Consider the following 6,739-nt stretch of genomic DNA (forward strand, 5'->3'; position numbering starts at 1 on the left):
TTGATGTTATCGAAGATAACCATTGACCCCTGCTCAAGCAGGATTACCCTTGTTTTGTCTACTTTTGTATCTTATGCATGTAATGTATGACCAGTTTTGACCTTTCAACAAACTACGTTGAAGATCCAGAAGCATTAATCAAAAGGACTACAGTTAAACTCAAGAAAGTTTCAGCTTTAAAGTTGAAAGACAACCATATAAGGCGAAGCTTAACACTAGAATTTGAAGCCATGGCTAATAGAACTCCCCGTGATTTCTTTGCTCCAACTACGGCCAACATCTGTACTGAACCAACAGTCAATGTTGGAGACAATGGATTCGAGCTCAAGCCATCTCTCATCAACATGGTGCAAGCAAGCTAGTTTTATGGAAAGACACATGAAGATGCGAGTGCACATCTCCAACACTTCTAGGAGATTTGTAGCACTTTCACCATCAAAGAAGTAACCCAAGATGCCATACTACTTCGCCTTTTCACATTCTCACTCTTAGGGAAGGCAAAGCACTGGTTCTACGCTAATAAAGATAGAACTACTACATGGAATAACTGCTCCACTGCCTTCCTAGCAAAGTTCTTTCACATAGGCAAGACCAATACTCTATGCGGGAGAATCTCAAGCTTTCAGCAACAATATAATGAATCTATCCCTAAGGCATGGGAACGCTTTCAAGATTACATTATGGAATGTCCTCATCATGGGATGGAGAATTGGCTACTCATGCAGACTTTCTACCATGGGTTGACCAATAGTACCTGTGAGACTATGGATGCTGCTGCTGGAGGTGCATTCATGTCACTCACCATACCAGCTACAACAACTCTTGTGGAGAAGATGGCCACCAATCAAGGTTGGAATAAAGAACATGTTTAGACCCGCAATAGAGGTGAAGGTATGCATCAACTCAAGAAGGTAGACACGCTATCTAGCAAGATGGACCTACTGATGAAGAAGCTTGAAGATTGAGCCAATGAGAAGCAAGAAGTCATGCATATTCATGATTCTCGCATGCCATGTAAAGTATGTGGAAACACTAGGCATTCAGGGAGCAACTGTCCTAAAATCTAGGAGAATGTGAACTTTGTCAACAACAACTACTACTACTTTCATCCTCAATAGAATCAAGGATGGAACCAGCAACAGAGACCGAACTACCAAGGTAATTATCAAGGTAATAATTTTAATAATTTCAATCAACCACCCTTAAGAGAATTAATTGTTGGCCAAACCAAACTTATGGAGAGATTATCTAGAAAGGTAGCTACTAATGATAAAATTCTAGAGAATATAAATAATAGAATGGATAGCTTTGCTTCTACCATTAAAAATCAGCATAGCTTTAATAAAATGATAGAATCACAAATAGCTCAGCTGGCTGTTGTTGTTCCTCTGTTCAACAAAGGTAATATTCTGGGGCAACCAGAAGATCTAGAAACTACAAATCTTGTCGATATTCACAATGCAGCATATTACTGTATACAACTATCGATGGGAAGGTGGGTAGACTATACCTTGCTGGAAAAGAAGAGCGATCCAGGGAGACCTGTCATCCTCATCGCCATTGGACCTCACATTTTTCAAGAAGATGTCTATGACTTCATTGCAAGTGTCAACATCATGCCTAAGGTAATTTATGATCAAATTAATGGAGATACATTGTTGTACACAAATATGTGTTTGTAGCTTGCAGATCAGCCACTCTGTTACCCCAAGGGAGTTCTTGAAGATGCTATTATTTGAGTGGAACAATCATATGTTCCCATAGACTTTGTGGTTTTAGAAACAGGTGGAGATGTAAGGGCACCCATTATTTTGGGCTGACCTTTCCTAAGCACCGCTAAAGCCATCATCTACGTGGATAGTGCCAAGATCTACTTCACAATCAAGGATAGAAAAGAGATGTTTTCTTTCAAGAATCATATCTTGCAATCTCCTGGACATCCACAGACGCCATACCTGCTCGAAGAGATAACAGTGACCAAGAAGAAGAAGAATAGGAGAAGGAGAAAGAACAAGGCCAAACAGCTTCAAGAAGAATCGGTCAATATGATCAACACACTCCAAAAAGGAGTACGGCCACCTCCTTGCTTCACCATTCCTTGCTAAGAAGGATGGTGATGAGGACATGGCACTTTCGGATACGAACAATGATTATAAGGTGCGCTCATTCCTACATTTATATAGTGGCTTTGGTTATAATTCACTTGGTCCTATATGTACATGTCACTATTTGATTGTAGGTTCAAATGTGTTTCATAATGGAAGTTCATCAAAGTTGAACTTTTGGTTCGTCGGCAGCCCGACAGTGCCTCATTGGGAAGGCCATAACTCATCCATCCATAGTGCGATCGAGGTCAATGAGCACTTGATAGAAAGCTTGTTTGATAATCTTTCAAATAGATCAAGTTCCATCTCAATATCACGCCGGCAAGGCCTCCAAATCACCAATATATTCTGTCGCTATTTCTGACAGGAGCTATACTGTTGTCATGGGCTTGTTAGACATCCTTGGGACCTAGGCCCAAGTTGGAGCATGCCCCAAGAAGATGGAGAACACCTAAGAGATGGCCTTGGATGTCCTCCTCCTTGGCCACCACCTTAGGAGGCAAGCAAGGACGTCCAAGCCAAGCCAGAGGCTCAGTCCAATCCGAGTTCGAGTCTACCTCGGCCGTCAGGATCAGTCTGTAATAAAATGGACGCCCAGGACCCATCTGAACTCCATTTTCAATGATCCACATATGGATGGAAAACTAATTTGATAAGGAAGCCAATCCAAGTGGTTTCACGTCAAAACCTCTTCGGAATCAACAGGAATAGTCAGAACAAGTCAGCGTCCAGAATCTGCTAGGGTGCTGCAACACCTACTTTTGGTCCGTTGGACCGTGTATCGTGTTTGGGCCCATTAGGGGGTGCGTCTAGGGTAGGTGACGACCCTAAGACCTTTATAATCATACGCTACCGCCGTCATTAGGTTTTGGGTTTTGTTTTAGATCAATCTGTCATTGAATAGTCGCCGTTATCGGCTTGCAAGACCCCAACTTTGAGTGCTTAATCATTCATCTGCAATTGTCACTTTAATTGAGTTGCTTTTTATCTTGTTCTTGCTTGTGTTCTTCAATTCGCAGCAGAGATTAGCCTTCTTGGCAAGGTCAACCGGATTGTGACACGGTTGATAACCAGAGGAGACATGGTGCTAAGGTTGCAGGGTTTGGGTCTTTGTGATCTGAAGCTGGATCGGTGTGTCGCTCTTCGAACAAATCGTTGTTTATCTTGAACCTGACAGAAGATCAGGATCCCCATCTCTATAAAGTGGTAATCAGAGCTAAGGTATACCATCAGGTTCACTTTTATTCCCTAGTTTGAGAGTTTCGCATTTGTCCTATAGTCCAATGCCATACTTTTATTTCCTATCCTAGAACCTTCCGCGCCATAGCCTTTACATATTTTAGTTTTAGATTCCGTTGTTGAGTTTGTGTCCTAGGTCAAAGTCTTGTTGCTGGTTTAAATTGTGTTCTTTTCTAGTTTGTGTTGATCCCTCCACCCGCCGCTATTCCGTATCACCATCGGTTTGCATCTTGTGTCCACTAAAACCCTTATTCGAGCAGCTTCCTTAAAACAGTCATAACTTTTGCATCCGAACTTGAAACGGTGAAAATTTTATATCTACGGAGAATGCCAGAAAATTTTAGATCTATTTCATCCCAGTGTTGCTGGGTTCATAAAAATTAGATTTGCAAAATTCGATTAGGAAAATTGAGTTTCTGGGCCCACAAGTTTTGGTATGCTTTTTAGAGCACAGTCCTAATTTTTTATAGGCCACATCTTTTATTCAATTGAGCTCAAATTTTTTGTGGTTTATTCTTGTGTGCTCCTTGCTGAGAAAAAAATATCAAAAGAGCAAAAGCAAGAAAAAAAGATTGGACAAAAAAAATAAAAGAAAAAAAATAGTAAAAGAGAATAGAAGATATCGAAAAGGAGCACATAAGGAACACTCAATAGCTCTATTGTTTGTGGTACCTTTTGCCTTGTTCATATCCGTTGCTACCTTTAATACTTGTTTCCTTTCATCCTTGTTTCCTCTCTTGTTTATCACAACTGGTGATAGGAACACATATAGGCCAGCAACTAGGACAAGTGCTCTGGACATTTATTCAATATTGTTGTCTGTCATTGACTTGTGTGCCACATATATATATTTGTTTTTTTTTCGTGCCTCCCAAGCTCCACATATATACTTCAGATCAGTACAGAAAAAAGGTCCTTGCAATCTCGGTATCACTACCTCATAGGTATTATGAACCAGCCGTCGGTTGTACCGCCCACTGCTTGCATTGGTAAGAACTTTGTAAGAGCTTGGTAAGACGCTTCCACTTGCTGTCAAAAGTGACACCACTACAACTATGTAGTCATTTAATAGGGATAATATTTTTATATTGTCTTTTGTTGTCTTCTAACAATGATAGGTTGTTCGTATCCACCGACTTATGATTGTATAGGTGCTGATGAGTACATGGAGTGGGAAATTACCATCGACAACATATTTGCTACTCGCTTTATGTGTCCAGGAAGGAAGATAAAAAATACAGCTAGTGTTTTGCAACATTCTGCTTTATCTTGGTGGGAGTCTTTAGATCCTTCTGATAAACCTCAAACTTGGAATGATATGAAACTTCTTATGCGAGAAACCTTTGTTAATCCACCTCCTGTTTTGATTTCATATGATGAGGTGCACCATTTGGAGGAAGAATCTATTGTTATTCCTCTTGCTATGACTAACCTTCTGCAGGATAATATCCATAAGCGAGAGGATAACATGGAAGAAAATGAGGAGCTCACAACCTCATATGCAAATTCAGAACCATCACTTCATAATGCACTTATTACTCCTGCTGAGAACACAGGTAATGCCCATGGTGCTACACTCACAGAAGGTGAAAATTGTCTTAATGTACTAAATTTTTCCATAAACCATGCTATCATAGAGCAATTGTTAGTGGAACCCTCTCTTGATTTATCTTTGTCCCATGATAATTTGCTTGATGTTCCTTGTGACAAAGATGAATTGGTTGAAGATGCTTTAGTTTTACATGTTTTGGAATCAATTACTTATGCTGAACATAAAAATTTGCTTCCCATTGCTACCGAAAAAGATAAAAAGAAATTATTGTATTCTTCAAATACTTTGGGTTATATTGAGTTTGATACTTTATATGCTCTTAGTAGTTTAGAAGAGAAACTTAAATGTGTTGAATTGTCATGGTTGTCTACTTGTACATATCACTTTATTGGCAAATATAATTGTAAACGAGAGTATATGGTGCATCGTGTCTATATTTGTTCAACTCTGAAATCTCCTTTCATTGTGCAAAAATATGATCAACTAGAGGGCACCAATAGCGATAATGTTGTCATGTCAAAATCCCCAAGTTTTGTAATGAGGCAATAGGTTAAATTTCAAGAAGGGGAGCAATGTTGGCTACTACCGACAACTTGTCCTCCAGCTAAGCTAAAACCGAGGATGGTTTGTTGTTAAGAAGGGGAGGATGATGAGGACATGACACTTTCAGATATGAACAATGATTATAAGGTGCGCTCATTCCTACATTTGCATAGTGGCTTTGGTTATAATTCACTTGGTTCCACATGTACATGTCACTATTTGATTGTAGGTTCAAATGTGTTTCATAATGGAAGTTCATCAAAGTTGAACTTTCGGTTTGTCGGCAGCCCGACAGTGCCTCATTGGGAAGGCCATAACTCATCCATCCGGAGTGCGATCGAGGTCAATGAGCACTTGATGGAAAGCTTGTTTGACAATCTTTCAAATAGATCTGGTTCCATCTCAATATCACATCGGCAAGGCCTCTAAATCACCAATATATTCTATCGCTATTTCTAGCGGGAGCTATACTGTCGTCATGGGCTTGTTAGACATCCTTGGGACCTAGGCCCAAGTTGGAGCATGCCCCAAGAAGATAGAGAACACCTAAGAGATGGCCTTGGATGTCCTCCTCCTTGGCCACCACCTTAGGAGGCCAGCAAGGATGTCCAAGCCAAGCCAGAGGCCCAGTCCAATCCGAGTTCGAGTCTGCCTCGATCGTCATAAACAGTCTGCAATAAAACAGATGCCTAGGATGCATCCGAACTCTGTTTTCGATGATCCACATATGGATGGAAAGCTAATTTTATAAGGAAGCCAATCCAAGTGGTTTCACATCAAAACCTCTTCGAAATCAATAGGAATAGTCGAAACAATTCAGCATCCAGAATCTGCCAGGGTGCTGCGACACCTACTTTTGGTCCGTTGGACCGTGTATCGTGTTTGGGCCCATTAGGGGGCGCGTCCAGGGTAGGCGATGACCCTAATACCTTTATAATCATACGCCGCCGCCATCATTAGGTTTTAGGTTTTGTTTTAGATCAATCTGTCATTGAACAGTCACCGTTATCGGCTTGCAAGACCCCAACTTCGAGTGCTTAATCATTCATCTGCAATTGTCACTTTAATTGAGTTGCTTTTTATCTTGTTCTTGCTTGTGTTCTTCGATTTGTAGCAGGGATTAGCCTTCTTGGCGAGGTCAACCGGATTGTGACATGGTTGATAACCAGAAGAGACGTGGTGCTAAGGTTGTAGGGTTTGAGTCTTTGTGATCTGAAGCCGGATCGGTGTGTCGCTCTCCGAACAAATCGTTGTTTATCTTGAACCTGATGGAAGATTGGGACCCTCGTTCCCATTAGAT

The 6,739-nt window shown here is 40.8% G+C and overlaps 1 non-coding gene across 1 annotated transcript; it reads right to left on the bottom strand.

Annotated features, from left to right (window-relative positions):
• Positions 1-594: 594 nt before the first annotated feature.
• On the bottom strand, positions 595-703 carry LOC136540957 (small nucleolar RNA R71). The gene has a single exon (XR_010780074.1). It is a non-coding gene; the product is annotated as a small nucleolar RNA R71 (small nucleolar RNA).
• Between the last annotated feature and the right edge of the window lie 6,036 nt (positions 704-6,739).

Source organism: Miscanthus floridulus, chromosome 2, assembly GCF_019320115.1.
Source record: "Miscanthus floridulus cultivar M001 chromosome 2, ASM1932011v1, whole genome shotgun sequence".
In the NCBI taxonomy this organism is placed as follows: Eukaryota; Viridiplantae; Streptophyta; class Magnoliopsida; order Poales; family Poaceae; genus Miscanthus; species Miscanthus floridulus.